The sequence below is a fragment of the Monodelphis domestica genome, chromosome 5 (assembly GCF_027887165.1).
Source record: "Monodelphis domestica isolate mMonDom1 chromosome 5, mMonDom1.pri, whole genome shotgun sequence".
Lineage (NCBI taxonomy): Eukaryota > Metazoa > Chordata > Mammalia > Didelphimorphia > Didelphidae > Monodelphis > Monodelphis domestica.
Window position 1 is genome coordinate 204,950,715 of NC_077231.1, and position 17,465 is coordinate 204,968,179.

A 17,465-nucleotide genomic window follows, 5' to 3' on the forward strand; every position below is an offset into this window, starting at 1 on the left:
TCCTGTTTATTTTTCTCATTAAAAAAAATCTATCAGTGAGCCTGAGGTGTAACCAGAGTCTATTCAAGAGTGCCTATAACCATGATCAGGCTGTTTCCAAACTGGAACAAGACAGAGTCTTCAAAGCCCCTCTGTCTCCCTTTCCCAGTTACGCTGACACTCTTCTGCAGGTTTCATGTTCCCTGGCCACAAAACTGAGAAAACACATCATAAAACCCCAGTCTATAGGCTCCATTAAATTGACTTAAAAGGAAAGGAACTTGCCAATGCCTCCAGCTCTGTCCAGTCTTCCAGCTGCCCTGAGTTTTGCTTCTGCTTCAGCAAGCAGACAAGTGTAAAAAAGGTGCTACCTGACATGAGTGGGAATAGAAGTGGGAGTGGGTAGGGGATTGGGAAGTGGAATAAGCAGGATGGCTGATGGAACAGTGTTTCCTATTCCAATGGTGATACTGCTCCCATTCACTTCTCACCCCAACCACCCATCACAGTTAGGCCAACATCTTTCTAACTATCTCCACAAGTGACAATGTTTCTGTGTAGAGAGAAATGCACAAGAATATAGAAGAATTGTTCCTATAGGATATAGGAGAACTGTTCCTATATCTATCAGATCTACAGGACTTATAATGGATATACATTCTAGACTAGTAATCAGGAATAACTGAGCTAAAGTCCCACCCCCTGGCATTGGTTGTATACTCATGGGCAACTTTTATGAGTTTCATTGTCCCCAACTGTAAAGGAACAATAATAATATCTGTACTGCCTACTTCACAGGGTAGTTTGGAGGTAATAATAACAACAACAATAGCCTATATAAAGCACCTACTATGTGCCGGGCACTATGGTGAGGACTTTACAAGTGTTATTGCATCCTTACAACAACTCTGGAAACTAAGTGTTATTAGCTCCATTTTATAGATGAGCAATCTTACCCAGGATCACATAGCTAACAAGTATCTAAGACCAGATTTGAACTCAGTCTTCCCGACTTTCCAGTACTCTGTCTACAGATGTAAAGTCCTTTGCAAACTTTAAAATGCTACATATATATGTATATGTGTGTTTATTTCCTCAGAAGAACCCTATGAAAAACAGTATAAATATAATTATCCATATTTTATAGATGAGGTAACTGAGGTTCCTCATCAGTAGCTCCATCCAATAGTTAGCAAGTATCTGAGCCAGGATTCAGACTCAGTTTCCCAGATTCTAAGTTTAATGGAATTGCATTTCCTCCCTGAATTCTGGATTCCTCATTTTTCCTCTTATGTGTGTATGAGTGAGAGACAAATTGCTTAGAAAAGAGAAAGAATGATAGAAGGAAAATAGAAACTGAAATGGGACAGGATAAGAGGATAACGTGTTCAAGGAACAAAGAGAAAAAAGAGGATGCCAAATTCCAGGAGCTTGTTTCCCATTTATTCTTCCCATTAAAAAAATATATCCACATTGAATATATCTTCTTCACTATAGTACATTAGGGAAGGAAGGAAAGAAGGAAGCAAGGAAGGAAGGAAGGAAGAAAGGAAGGAAGGAAGGAAGGAGGGAGGGAGGGAAGGAAGACTGCTCTTAAGAAGTTTATTTGGCATTTTGGAAAGCAATCTAGAATTATACGGAATTGTAGAAAAAACTGTCTATAACTTTTGACCTAGTAATATCACTATTAGGTTTATTTCTTAAGGTGATCAAGGAAAAAGAATAAGAAACTATATGTACTAAAATATTTATGGCAGCTCTTTTTGTGTTGGCAAAGAACTAGAAATCAAGAGGATGTCCATCAAATGAGGAATGGCTGAGCAAGTTCTAGTATGTTATTGTAATGGAATACTACTGTGCCATAAGAAATTACAAACAAAACGATCACAAAAAACCCTGGAAAGATTTATATGAAGTGATACAAAGTGAAATGAGCAGAACCAGGAGAATGTTATACATAGTAACAACAATAATGTATGATGATCAACTGCGCAATGGCAACTATTATCCAGGACAACATCAAGGGACTCATGATGAAAAAGGTCATCCACTGCCTTAGAAGGGACAGGAGTCTGAATGGAGATTTAAACATACTATTCCTCATTTCATTTCTTCTATGAATGTTTTTTCGAGTGTAAGCAATATGTGTCTTGTTTCACAAAATGATGATCAGGGAAATATGTGATATATAATAATATATGTACAACCAATATCTTATTACTTGCCTTCTTGGGGAAGGGGAAGGGGAGCATGGAAAAGAATGAGACAAAGTTTTGGATATAAGTAATGTAAGAATTTGTTTCTCTTGTATAAGCAATATTTATTATAATTTATTACATATTTACAACAAATATATTATGCTATTTTGTTATATATAAAAATAAATAATACATCAAAAAATTCTGTAATGGAACTCAGGGAGAGAATAATTTTCAGAAGCTATGTTGGGCATAAATAATATCTGTAATGTTCATTTAAAAAGTCGTTTATTTGAGTGGTGAGCTTGGGGCAAGGGTCCTGAATCCTAGGGCAGCAGGCAACTCTAATGGCAGTATCTGGAGACTGGCGATTCTCATGACAAGGTATGGAGCTCTGCACACAGAAGGTGTTTAAGAAATGTAAGATCCTTAAAAGCAAAGGTTATCACATTTCTAATTCTGTATCCCACAGAGTCTTTCACATTCTGTTTTGTTTTTTCTTTCCCAATGCTGATCAGTAACTACAATTTAGTTTTAGTCACTGGTGGAGTACTGGGCACTTCAATTATAGGATCAAATATTTAGAATTGCAAGTGACCTTTGAGGTCATCCAAGCAAATTCCTGCATTTTAGAGATGAGGCATTGAGGCCAAGGAAATGATTGACACAAGATCACACTATTATTAAGTGTCTGAGGTGGGATTTGAATCCAGATCTTCCTTACTCAGGTCCATCATTCTCTTCACAATTCTTTTCTACCCCTTATAAAATGACTGGTCCAGGGTCACACAGTCAGTGTGAGGCAAACTTAGTCCTTGGTCTTCTTATTCTATCTACTACTCCACATTATCTCTTAACTGTTTGTTGCATTTTTAATTATCCATTCAAAGGCTGAGTTCATTTCACTGGCTTATGTTGTAAAGTGGCAGGAAAACACAAGGTCCTAGTTCTTTCAAGGAACTGGTTCCCTTCTCCTCCCTCTCCTTCCTGGGTTGGGGGTATCCCAAACTTTTCCATTTTCCTGGCAAGAACATACAACAGCTCAGTGCCAGGAGGAAAGGACTTTGGTCCTTTTGGCCTTGGAGAGAATTCCCTAGGGAGCTCTACCCACGTCACTGATGCCCTGGAGAGAAGGGAAACAACCAAATCTGGGGAGAGTTTGAGGAAGAGGAGCAGGGAGGCTGATTTTTATTTGAATGCTGCTGCTGCTGCTGCTGCCACCATCTGAACACCTGGATGTCCCTGAGCTCTGACTCTAAACTGAGGCCACCAAATTTGGCACTGACCTTCTTCTTAAAACTCTATTTCCCCCACCCTCACCCTGTGTGTGTGTGTGGGGGGGGGCACTTGAGAAGGCTGGTGGAAGGAGTCCTGGCTGTCTGCCATGTCCTGATCTACCTCCCACTTCATTCCCTGCCTGCAATTGTTTCCAATCGGTTTAGGAAACAGCACTGAGAACAATTAGAAAAGATAACAAGAAAAAATTACATAATTACAGGCCGCTTGGATCTGAGGCATTTTGGAAAAGGCTGGGCAAAGCTTCTGGGGTGAAGAAAGAAGGGGAAAAGATGGGGATTCTTGGTGGCTTGAGCTCCAAGGCCAAAGGAAAGGTCAGGATCGTGGTCTCCTAGCTCCATATTTTCCCTTTCTCCCTTTTCCTAAACACTCCTTCCTTAAATGAATGCCTTTCACACTCCCGAACCCATAGGAACTTTGAGAGGACCCAGAACTTTCCCTCTAAGGACCATAGGACCTTAGAGCAGTAGATTGAAAGTTGAGAGTCCTGTGATACAGTGGAAAGAATGCTTACTTCAAGAATCAAAGGAACTGGGACTAAATTCTACCCATGATACTACCTGTATAATCTTGAGGAAAACACTTAACCTCAGGTTATCTCATCTGGAAAATGAGGAAGTTGGACTAGCTGGTATCTGAGGTCCCTGCCGGGTCGAAATCTATGCCTCTATGACACAAAGGGAAGCAGTCAATGGGGGGGAGGGGAGTCTACATCAAATATCTCTGATAAGAATCTGATATCTGAGAGAAAGAGAGGCAGAGACAGAGACAGAGACAGAGAGACAATCCTAATTCAAAAATATGACCAAGGTATTTCTCAATGGATGAATAGTCCGAGGATAAGAACAAACAATTCTCAAAACAATTGTGAAGGGTTAACAATCCTATGAAAGAATGCTCCAAATAAGAAAAATGAAAGCATTAAGGTTTTATCTCACACCCAGTAAACTGGCAAAGGTGACAAAAGGTGGGCATAGTGAATGTTGGAGAGACTTTGGAAAAATACACAGATTGACTATTAGTCGAGCTGATTTGGTCCAACACTTTGGGAAAGCATTTGGAATTATGCCAAGAGAGTGGTTAAAATATCCATACCCTTTGACTCCCAGAGTCTCCTGCTAGGGTATAGCCCACCGAGGTCAGACGCATGAAGATAGATCTCACATAACACCAAAATGTTTATAGCAATATGTTTTCATTGCTAACAAAAAACTGGAAACAAAATAAATGCCTGCTTATGAGGGAATGGCTTTACAAATCATGGCAAACAAATGGGATAGAATGTTACTGCCTCATAAGAAATCATAACTGTGAATCTGGGAGGCAGCTGGTTGGTACAGAAGTTAGGATGCTTGGCTTGGACTCCTGCCTCAGATATTTGCTATCTTTGTGACCGGGAGCAAATCACTAAACTTCTGTCTGCCCATTTCCTTAATCATAGAGGGAAAAAATGAGAAAAAAAAATACGGGGGGTGGGGGGATATGGGTGTAGAACATTGTATATACTATGTTGGTTAGTTTTTATGAAATATGTCTTTGTTTTTTTTTCTTTTTTGTCCTTGGTTACAAGGAATAACTTATTGTAAGAGATGGGGAGAAGGATGTATTTGAAAAGGGAAGTGATGTAGAAGCAAAAAATAGCAAAAAACATTTTTAAAAGAATCTGAAGGGATTTCTGAAGAAATCTGTCTAACCTCTCTATTGTACAAATGGAGGTGGAGGTCCAGGGAGCCTTCAGTGACAGTAGTCAGTAATTGAGTCAGCAACCGAATGCCAGGTCCTGAACCTCCAAATCCAAAGTTCTTTTGGTCACTACTGGTTTTGGTGAATCCATCAAGAAACAGCCAGGGAGGTGATTGGTCTCAAAGAGGTCTCAGTTACTTGAGCTTAATTCTTGGCTTTGCAACTGATTCAATCCAGGTATCCATTATAAGTGATGCCCAACTGCCTCACCACAGAGTAAGGGGGGTTCATTTTCTGATAACAGTTCTAAATGCTTCAAAGTCCCCCAAATTCTTGCAGACTTGAACTGTTGCTCTTCCCTGTACTTCCAACCCTGAAGCTACATTGGAAGACGTTTCTTTTCTGGGTCATGTTAGCACACCAGGCCAGACTACTGTCAACCAGGCAACATCAAGAGGTCTCCTCAGCAACCCTTGCCCAAGACATCCTGGCTGACTCTGAGCTCCCATGTGCCAACTGGAGTCAGGAGACATGGGCTTTTCTCTCATGGTGCGTGCTCATTAGGAATAAATAGAAAAAGGATTCCATCCATTCAATTTTGTCCCTAGCTGTCTCATCAGATTCTCTCCCCAGAGCCTTGGGTATCCCCCTCCTTCCTCCTCTCTAATCTCCACCCAAGTCAGGAGAGTGTTTTCAGTACTGCCTGCTCCTGTTGCCTCTCCTGGGAGCGGGGAAGCCGCTTTAGGAAGTGGTTGGCAAATGCAACTTACGCTTTTTTATTATTGAGAGAGGGAATTGGGGGGAGGGAAGGGGCTTTGTGGCCAGCATAATGTCCTGAATTTAAAGGGGAAAGTGTAATAGCAGATGGAAAGCAGCGGCTTTCATTCTATTCTCTCATATGCCCCAGATGTAGGATGAAAACTTAAGTGATTTATATCTGGTCAGCCCTCTGTACCATGAGGGTTCTATGGTCAAGCACCCATGGCACTGCCCCTTTCCTTCTGGGATCCTTGCTACTGCTGCTCTCTCACCTGTGTGGGGAAAGAAGGCTGAATATGGAGTCAGAGCATATGGGCACAAATCCCAAATGCCTTTGCGAATATAAGCAAGTCACACTCCATGGGACTCAGTTTCCTCATCTGGAAAGCAAAGGGGTTGGACTAGATGACCTCTAAGCCCCCTTCTAGCCCTAGATCTATGATCCTATGACACATACATTATATCAGCTAGGTGTCCCAGCTCAGATTTTGAAAAGCCAAAGCAAATGGCGGAAAAAAGAGAGGACATGATAGTCCTTCGGGAGAAACTTTTGCATCTCAAGGATTAGCATTGTGCTGTGCGTTGGGAGGAAAGAGCTTTGTCTGGAAGAGAAGGCAGGCACAGTGTGAATGCTGCAATCTGCAGCCAAATTACAGCAGAGCACACGGCAGAGAGAGGTCACTGATTGCAAACTTGCTTCCTTTGCTAACCAGTAAGACAGACCAATGGGGAAAGCAATTGGGTGTGAGGGGTTAGAGCATGCTAGCTCTCCGCCACCAGCTCACCCTCACCCTCCTGTGAGGAGGGCACACAACAGCACATTCTCCTCAAGCATGTTCATTTGGTTGCCAATGGAAACCAGGCAATCACATTTTTCTGGTCCCAGATAAAACTACTATAATCAATAAAGAGTATTTATCCTACTCCTTGGTTTTGAGGAGTTCAAAGCTTTTTATATCTCTATTTCCCTGTCATCATACCTACAGAGGTATTGTTATAGGGAGAGAGGAGACAGAGAGGACATTCAAATAAGCATTTATTCCAGTCCTTTCCATAAAATATTTAGTAAGCACCTCCTTTGTGCAAAGCTAGTGAGGAGATAGAGGGCCAACCTTAGAGTCAGGAGGATTTATGTTCAAATCTAGACTCAGATCTTTACTAGCTATGTAAGCCTGGGCAAGTCACTTAACCCTGTTTGCCTCAGTTTCTTCATCTGTAAAAAATACTGGAGAAGGCAGTGGTAAACCACTCTGGTGTTTTTGCCAAGAAAACCCCAAATGAGGCCACAGAGAACTGAATATGACTAATCCACTAAACAACAACAGTGTTCAAAGCACTTTCCTAGGAGCTGGGGAAGGAAGAAAAATGAAAAGCAGTTCTTGTTTTCCAGGAGACTGCATTCTCAGCCTCCTCCATATTACAGATGGAGAAACTGAGGTTCTGGGTAAGTATAAATTAAGTTGAATTAAATGGACAGATATTAAGTGCTTAGAACTGCTCAGAAGCAGAGGGGTATTAGAAGTGCAGAAGCATTGCAGACAGTTTAGTGCCATTGTATGTTTCTTACATTCATATTCATATTACTAGCAAAAATAGTAAATTGTAGTAAAATGTGGTAGTAAATAATAATTTATTACCACGCATTATATCTAACACATACAAATACACACACACATACCCCAGGGAACAGTCAAGAACTAAAACAATGATTTTGAACAAAGGAAGCCTTGATTCAGGAATTGGCAATAAAAGTTTTTACAAGAAATATTTTGGGTAAAGGGATGGGGTTGGGATAAGAAGACTGCAAACAAGTCTAAAGCCTTAAATCTGAATTTGGGCTCTATCCTGTACAAGTTGAATGGCCTTAATAAATGAACATGTCATTTAATTATTAGGGGGCTTGGTTTTTTCAACAATAAAGGGCCTGGATGAAATTATTTCCATCAAAATTTCTAACTCTAAAGTTGATGATTCCTATCTACTTTCTTGTCCTACCTTGTCAGTTATTAGGATCACTTCAAATGGACTTTTTAAAGCATCCATTAATTAATTGGTGACCATTAATTTTTGTTGTTGTTTGGTCTTTTTTCAACTGTGTCCAACTCTTTGTAAACTCATTTGGAGTTTTGTTGGCAAAGCTAATGGAGTGGTTTGCCATGTCCTTTTCCAGCTCATTTTACAGATGAGGAAACAGAGGCAGATAAGGTTAAGTGATTTGCCCAGGCTTAGGCAGCTAGGATCTGAAGCTAGATTTGAACTCCTGAAACCTGCTTCCTGACTCCCAAGTCTGAGCTCTATTCACTGCACCACCTATCTGCTTCATTAATTAAATACCTCTATGTGCCAGAACCTATGCTATGCACCAGAAATACAAATGCAAAAGAAAAACCTGCCCTCATGGAGATCATATTCTACAGGGTGGATTCAATATGTTCAGAGAGAAACAATTGTACAATGTGCATAAAACAAATGCAAAAGGAATTCAGCCAGGATATTAACAACAAGGAGAATCAAAAAAAGCCTTTTAGTTGAGGTGAAATCTCAACTGAGGCTTGTTGGGAACAAGGGATCCAAGAGGGAGTAACAAGAGAAAGCTTCCCAGGCACAGAGAACAACCTATACAAAGGCACAGCTTGCGGGAAACAGAATGTCACCTATGGGAGAGATGAAGTAGGATGGTTTAACTGGAATACAGAGGGCTTAAGGGGGAGCAGCATATAATTAACCTGAAAAGAGAGACTGGAGCCAGATTATGATGGATGTTAAATGATATGATGGATGTTAAATGACAAACAGGAAAGTGTCTATTCTATTTGAGAGGAAGTCTGGAGCCATGGAAGGTTCTTGAGCTTTTGACATAATCAGGGCTATGCTTTAGGAATATGAATTCAGCAGCTAAGAGGTGCATGGATTGGAGAGGGAAGAAGCTGTAGGCAGAAAGATGAATTGTCATTATTAGTAATGTGACAAGAGATGAAAGGTGGTTGTGGTAGAGGGAAGAAGAAGGGGGTGAGAAATTTTGTAGCGGTAGGATTAACAAGACTGTCCCTGTAGATGAATGATGTTAGGGAGTTTTACACTGCTTTGGAGGTAAAAACCCATGGGTTTAGAATCCAGAAGACCAAGATTTGAGACTTGAGTCTGTGACTTGCTGACTATGTGACTTTGGGTTGTTTCACTGGTTATTCTCTTGTCTGGATGGACCTCAGGTTCTTCAACTGTAAAATGAAGAGGTTGGGTATAATAATAATAACTAGCATTTATATTTTTAATAAAAATATGCAAAGACCTTTTACATGTTACTTCATTTGATTCTCACAATAACCCAGAGAGGTAGATGATATTGTTGTCCCATTTTACAGATGAGGAAATGGGATGGGGGGGGAGGGGGCAGGAAACTAGTGATTTATCCAAAGTCACACAGCTATTAAGTTTAGACTTTATGAACTGTGATGTTTTATACTCAATAGATGATTTCACAGTTCCTCTGGGTTTCTCTCTCCCTTCTCCCTCTTTGCCTCTGTCTCTCCTTCCCTCCCTCCCTCCCTTTCCCTCTATCTATATGTCTGTCAGTCTCTCCCTATCTTTGATTCTGTTCCCACTCCATCTGTCTGTCTCTATTTCTGCCTGTCTCTGTCTCTGTCTGCCCTTCTCCTTCTCTCTCCAATGTTGTTTAGACCTTCCCTCCAAGGCAAAAAAAATCAAGTCGGCTGATTATGATGTCACCCAACCCTGACTAGTGTGATGTCTCCTGTTACTACAGCAACTGGTTGTATGTCACCCCTTCATTATAGAAGCCAAAAGACTGTCAGGAAAACAATTGCTTGCGGGTTACAGTAGTGAAACAGGCATAGGAAATCTTCAATCCTAACAGGTACAAAGTAGGCAAAGAAAGCAACCCCCTGCCCCCCAAGAAACCAGAAGTAAAAGGACCAAAACCCCCACAAATTTTTAAATAAGGCAAAGAAAAAGCATAGAGCATATAGGCAGAATTATTCCTAAAGAGGATGATTCCCAGGGCTTTGGGGGTGAGCTGTTAGCTTCTCTTTCTGATGACAATGGCTCAGATTCACGGCTCTAAGAAGCCATGGAACCAGCCTCATTGTGCATTGAGCAAAGCAAAAGAGGGCTTTCAGGCTTACTATCTGTCTGCTCCAAGGTGATCCTGCAATTACTGCCCGCATTGGCTCAGTCAGACTTTATTTCACCTCTAACCCTGGCACTACTTTTTTTCCTACCTTCTGGCATACACAAAGCCATTGGAAATCAAGCCAACAGACATTGATGGACTGGTCATTGGAGGCAGGAATGACGCAAGGGGCCAAAAGAAGTATAGAGATAAATAAGACCCAAAAGATAATGTCCCTGACCTCAGAGAACTTACTCAGCATGGGAGATATAATATGAACACAAAGAACTATAATAAAATAGATTTGCTTAGTATCTGAGAAGTTAGAGATAGCACGGCTTTGGAAGACTAGTGATGGACCTTGGACTCAGTAAGATTCAGGTCCAAATCCCATATGTGATAACTGACTGAACCATCGTGGAACATCCATCACTAAAGACTCAAATGATACCATAAATCATAAACTGATTGTGGTCAGTTGTAAGAGATGGAGCTCCCTCAGATACTTGTCCATAATGATCTTTAAGAGATGTATTTTATGATTTTAGAAGACAGACCAAAGACAGCTGGAAGCATTTTGGAAGTCTATGAGAAAATTTGCTTATAATATTTTAAATGATTATTATATTTAGCTAGGATTTGAGGAATGAGTAAAATTTCAACAGGTCTAAAGAGAGATAAGGAGGGTATTCCAGTCAAGAGCAAAAAACCAAACCAAAAAAAGTGCAAAGTAGGCATACAAACTTGATGACCTGTTTGCAATAGCCTCAGAATCACAAGATAAAAGTTGGAAAGTGGTCATCTCCATGGTCCCTTACTCCAAACCTTTTTTGAAAAATAGCTCTTTAACATGAAACCTAACCAGCAGCTCTGACAAGACTTTGCTAGAAAATATCCAGTAAGAGGAGAACCACTACCAGCCAAGGTAGAAGGTAACCCATTCTATATTGGTACAGTTCTACATGGTAGGAAGACTTCAACTTCCTCCTGAAAAAGGACTATAGGATTGAGCGATCCTAGATTGGAACTGGAAAAGACTAGAAAGAGATTCTGAGGACTAAGAATGTGATCAGAAGAACTTCAGTCCACTGATAGACCAAGGGCATTTCTCCATTTTTGTGTCATGGATCCTTTTTGGCAATCTGATGAAGACTAAGAGTCCTTTGCTAAATAATGTTTGTAACCTGCATTCATAACTGAAGGAAATTTTGAATTTCAGTTATAGATTAGTGACAATAAAGATGTAATGTCTTTTTCCCAACCAAGTTCACAACCTATACTGAAACCTATCCACAGACCCCCTAGGTGAAGAATCTATTGAAACACCTTCATTTTAGAGATGAAAACTCAAAGAGGTTAAGTCACAAAGTCACCCAGACCACAAGTGACAGAGTGAGGATTTGAACATGGATCCTAAGGGATTTTTTCTTCTATACCACACTGCCTTGATAATATAAATCTCAGAAAAGGGAGACAAAGAGAGGAAGAAGAAGGGAGAGGGATGAAAAGAAAGAGTGAGAGATAAAGGGGAGGAAGAGAAAGAGAGGGGGGAAGGGAAATAAGGAAAGAGAAGGAAGGAAGGAAGGAAGGAAGGAAGGAAGGAAGGAAGGAAGGAAGGAAGGAAGGAAGGAAGGAAGGAAGGAAGGAAGGAAGGATAGAAGGAAGGAAGGAAGGAAGGAAGGAAGGAAGGAAGGAAGGAAGGAAGGAAGGAAGGAAGGAAGGAAGGAAGGAAGGAAGGAAGGAAGGAAGGAAAGAAGGAAGGAAGGAAGGAAGGAAGGAAGGAAGGAAGGAAGGAAGGAAGGAAGGAAGGAAGGAAGGAAGGAAGGAAGGAAGGAAGGAAGGAAGGAAGGAAGGAAGGAAGGAAGGAAGGAAGGAAGGAAGGAAGGAAGGAAGGGAGGGAGGGAGGGAGGGAGGGAGGGAGGGACGGAGGGAGGGAGGGAGGGAGGGAAGGAAGGGAGAGAAGGAAGGAAGGAAGGAAAGAAGGGAGGAAGGAAGGAAGGGAGGGAGGAAGGGAGGGAGGAAGGAATGAAGGAAGGAAGGAAGGAAGGGAGGGAGGGAGGAAGGAAGGAAGGAAGGAAGGGAGGGAGGAAGGAAGGAAGGAAGGAAGGGAGGAAGGAAGGAAGGAAGGAAGGAAGGAAGGAAGGAAGGAAGGAAGGAAGGAAGGAAGGAAGGAAGGAAGGAAGGAAGGAAGGAAGGAAGGAAGGAAGGAAGGAAGGAAGGAAGGAAGGAAGGAAGGAAGGAAGGAAAGGAGGGAGGGAGGGAGGGAGGGAGGAAGGAAGGGAGGAAGGGAGGAAAGAAGGAAGGAAGGAAGGAAGGAAGGAAGGAAGGAAGGAAGGAAGGAAGGAAGGAAGGAAGGAAGGAAGGAAGGAAGGAAGGAAGGAAGGAAGGAAGGAAGGAAGGAAGGAAGGAAGGAAGGAAACACTTTCAGAAAAGGAAACTTGAATGGGGGAGAAATCAGCTCAAAGACATTTGGCAAGGTAATATAGCATCCAGGCATCTAAACATTACTAGCACTGGATCAATCCTTATCAATTAATTATCATATATTATTTGGGTTCCTATTACACATTGGTACATACTAAGTATCATGAGGGTATCCAGCAGGTAAGTAATCTCTTCCAGAAATTTACCAAAAGTCATACTGCTAAGACACTCCAGATAATATAGTTGAACCTGGACCAGGACCTATGAAGCTAGATTGAATCTACTGTAATCAGGTTTCAACATTAAAAATATTGCCATTCACATTTGCCATCTGCAAAGTACTTTTTCCTCACATCCAATCTCTGTAGTAGATAGTATAAATATTTTTACCTCCATTTTAGAGTTGAGAAAAAAAAACTTGAAAATAAAGTACTTCATGATAAGATTTACAAGTGTGTGCTCTCTCAGTCTGTCTTTGTCTCTCTACATATATATGTATACACACATACATGTGGATATTATATTGTGATCCCAATTCCCCCCCCCCAAAAAAAACCTGAGGCTTAATGAAGTGAAATGATTTTCTCAGAGTCAGCTATGCCCCAGAAGTAAAACTAAGACTAACCCAGATCTTCTGGCTCCAAGCCTCGCCTCTGAGGTCCTTTCCAAGTCTATGATTCTATGTGTTTGTGTGTTTCCCATAAATCATGCTGAATTCATGCAGCACTTTCATCTTTTCCAAGAGCTTTCTGTCATCTTATTTTGTATTTCACAACATTCTCATAAAGCAGTTATGGAAGGCAGCTTCAACATCATGTGACAAAGAGGGAAGTAGAGTCACAGAACTGGACAGGAATAGCTTCAAATTAAGCACAGAATGCATATATTAATCCAGAAACAGGGAAAGTTTCCCCAGTCTGACTCCTGACACCCCTCCCTGGGACTTAATAACTTCAAACCATGGGACCTCTTCACTCAGTTTATGTAGAAGAGAATTCTGGAAGTCTTCTCTAGTGTAAATGGAGCACACAACTCATGCTATTATTGGATGTGTCTCTCAGGTCCTTTAGCGATGACCAAGATCCGGATTCCAATATTCCATACGATTAGAGGATCCTCAGAGCACAGGATGGCAAGCTGTCCATATAGCTGTTTGCTGCAGGACACTGTCTGTGGTCTAGATGCCTGGTTCTTCTCCTGTTATCCATTAGCCTTCAGTGCCACGTTTTGGCATTCAGGTCTTCGGCCAATTCCCCTGGAAAACGGCACAATAGCAGCAGCTCCAAGAAGCCTGGAGAAAGGTAGTCTTTCTTCCTTTCTCACCCCCAAGGAAGAAAGGTTGCCTTTCTCCAGGCTCCTTGGTTTCTCAAGAACATGTCCTCATTTAGCAGGAGGTATCCTCATCTCAGGAACCCTTCATGGTCCCCTTCCAAAGCGACAGAGACCGACTTGTGTTAAGCCTGGAAAACTCTGTGGGCTGCTCATTCTGTGCAGATCATCCCCAAACTCCTGCTTGGCATGTATGTCCCAGGGAGGGGTGGCAGGGAAGGAAGAGGAGGCAAAAGAACTAAGGTGAGGAGAGGGTTGGAAGGGGGGTGGGTAAGAAAGGTTCTGAAATCTGGACAACATCAAGAGCCTGTTTCCATGACAACTCTCTCTCATTACAGTTGCTCAAACTGCAGCCTGTTCTAATCAGACGAAGCATTGCCTATGAAGCCTTTCATTCAGTCGCCAGCAATGGCCCGGCTGGCCCTTCGTGCCTTGATTTCCATTAGGGCAGGGAAAGTGAGATGTCTCAAAGAGTCTGGGGTCCTCCAGAAGGCAGCGTTGGGAGACCCAAAAGACAGGCTTTCCAGCAACCACCTGCAACAAAGCAGGGGAGCTTTGAAGCAGGAGGCATGGAGCCCTAGAGGGGATGGGGAGAGGGGAAGAGGAATGAGGTGAGAACTCAAAGAGATGAAAGAGGTAGAGACAGACTGACAGACATGTGGGTGTCGTCTAGTGCAGCTTATGTCTGTGGGTGCTTATCTGGGTGTCTATACCCATCTGTGTACCAGCTCGGCTGTCTGTCAGTGTGAGTCTGTATGTGTATGTCTACCTGTCTTGTGCGTCTGCCTTCCCTGCCCCCCTTTCCTTCTCTTTCTTACTGTTGGGTAATCACTTCAAATTCTCTGTTTGGCTTTTTACAATTCTCCATTCTCTGGCTCCTCCCTGCCTATCAGGGATCCTTATTCCCCTCCATATTTTTTTCCTTCCATAATGCTCTCTGGTTCAGCTAACACTAGCCTTCTGGCTATTCCTCCTACGTGACCCTTCATCTCCTGATTGCCTCTTCCTTGGCTTTTTCCTATGCCAGGAATTTTTTCCCTCCTACCCTCTGGGCTTTCCCTGGCTTCCTTCAAGAATCAGCTTAAATTCCACCTGTTGAAGGAGGCCTTTCCCTCTCTTTCCCCACCAACCACTTCTCCCTCCTCCCCCACCCATTAGTTCCTTGTCTCTGAGTTTATTTCCAATTTACAGGTTGTCAAAAGCCTTAGTTCATCATTAAGCTATTAAAGCATTTGGGATATCCTATATATCTTGTACATATGTGGTTCATTTCCATGTCATCTCCTTTATTAGAATGTGAGATTCTTGAAGATAGGGACCATGCTTTTGCCATTTTTTAGTATCCTTAGGCCTCAGAACAGTGCCTGGCATATTATAAACACTTGAAAATGCTTGTTGAATTGATGATTTCCTCCAAATCCTCTTTCTCCTAGAAGTCCAGAGATCCTAAATCACAGACCAAGACGAACTACATAATTGGAGGCTGAGGTCATAGACCATGTGTCTAATAAAAAGTCAGGGTGAAAATATAACAGGATATAAACTTCTAGAGGACAGAACTTTCTACATTCCATTTATTCCATTTCCTCCACACAGCAGATAATACAAGCAGATTGGGTCCAGAATTAAGAAGAAGAAAAGAAGACAAGACTGCTTCAAGAAACTGCAAAACCTTCTGCCAGAAACAAAAGCCTGCTTTTTAAAATGCTACTATCCTACTAATAACCTGGTGTCACAGAACAACATAGGCTCCAAAGAATTAAAAATGAGTACACAAAGGACAAAGGAGAGATGGATGTGGGCAGACAGCAACTTAAAACAAACAAGAAATTTCAAAGCATAGTTGAGGGTCAAGGATAACAGCAGAAAAAACTTCACAAGGCAGGGCAGGGTGACAGAGGGACTCATCTGGTGGTAAATATAAGGAGAAATAGCCTCAGTGCTCCATCATTATCTTCTCAATGATAGGAGAAAGCCAGAAAGGCTGCCAGTATATTGGGAGGATGAGGACAAGGGTCACATGGGAGGGGCAGGCATGGATGGGTTGTGATATGCTTCTTCAGGAGAACATCCACATTGGGATGATCTGATATCCTTTTGAGTAGTTGAGAATCTCTCAATTCCAAACCCAGTGCCTGGCACCTAGTAGAACCTCAGTAAGTCACCACTGCAGGTAGTATTATCTCTTTCTCCTTTTTGATGGTTTTCAGAGGTAGAAAGGAAGGCGGCTGCCTTTCTTCAGGAAGTTGTTATATCAAAAAGGTTGTAGGTTAAAGGCTTCCCAGAAGGTGTATTGTCCATGCCCAGTCAGTTTAGGAATTAAAAATACCAGATCATAAATGTTTCCCAGTTAGAAGAACTGTCCTTTACTCAATATATGGGGAAAATGAAGTGCAGAAAGAAGCAAACAGTTTATCAAAGAACTACCTGTTGCATTTGGTGGCAGGGAACCTCTGATTTCTGATGAAACTTAAGCCCTTAGAGGTAGGTAGAAGGCCTTATGGATTGATTCCTGGTCCTGGAGTCTGGAAAATCTGAGTTCAAATCAAGCCTAAGATTCTTACTAATTGAGTGACACTAAGGAAGTTATTTAAACTCTGTTTGCCTCAGTTTCCTCAATTGCAAAATGGAGGTAATAACACCACATACCTCATAGGGTTGCTGTATCAAATAAGAATATTTGTGAAGCATTAGCACTTTGGTACAAGCAGCTACTTATTAAATACTTCTTTCCTTGTTTCCTTTCTTCTTAAAGCTTCCTTCCTTCCTTCCTTTTTTGCCTTTTATTAGTGACCTTGGAGTTGCTCTTTTCTCTTATGCTAAACAGTTAACAACCCAATAGTGAAATAAATTACTATAGGAGAAATGTGACAACAGCAGACTCCATCTCCCACTGAGAAAAGTCAATCTACAAAGAAAAGAGATGTGTTTTATTCTTTTTGCAGGTGGGATAAGAAGAAAAAGTAAACTCTGCTGAGATAAGGACTTAGACAATGAAGCCTAGGCAGCTGCCCAGAGTAATTATTTTTTTCATCCATCTTGGGATGTTGGGAGTGGCCATGTAAGGTTCACCCCACAGATCAGTGAGGACAGGAGTCATTCTTCCCCAAGACTTGTGGTTCCCCACCTGCCATTTCCCCAGATGTTCCTGGGGACAAAGTAACAGAAGCCAGAGCCAAGGGATGTTAAAACCAGACGGCTCTCCTTGCTCCTAATTTCTCATCCTTGGAAAGTTTACTGAGTATCTTTTTCTGCTGGTTTCAAACTCTATCTCCAAGCTGCTTGGGCCAGAGAGCTGAGTTTGGATGAAATGATCTCTAAGGTCTGTTTCAGTCCTAAATTTATGTCCCCATGTTCCTCTGATGTTTAATGATCACTGAACCATCCAGAATCACAAGAACCAAGACACCAGAAAAAGATTTGTAAAGAAGGATGAAGGAGGGATGAAAAAAGGGGGTGTGGTTGGGAAATCTGAGAAGATACATTTTCCCTCCCTAAAATTTACTATTTCTCTCTGAATGGGAGGTTCTCTGAGCTTGAACTACTGAACAATCAGTTTTACTAAGCACTTGCTACTTGCTGGGAACTGTGCTACATGCTGGAGACACAAAGATGAAATTGAAACATTACCTACCTTCAAGGAGCTTACATTCTACTCAGGGATTCCT

The 17,465-nt window shown here is 41.7% G+C and overlaps 1 protein-coding gene and 1 non-coding gene across 4 annotated transcripts in view; both read right to left on the reverse strand.

The window, feature by feature from the left end:
• PLXNA4 (plexin A4) overlaps positions 1-17,465 on the reverse strand; it is a 690,148-nt gene that overhangs the window by 480,240 nt on the left and 192,443 nt on the right. The window lies entirely within an intron of this gene.
• On the reverse strand, positions 13,762-13,817 carry MIR7351 (microRNA mir-7351). Its single transcript, NR_127574.1, has one exon. It is a non-coding gene; the product is annotated as a microRNA mir-7351 (primary transcript).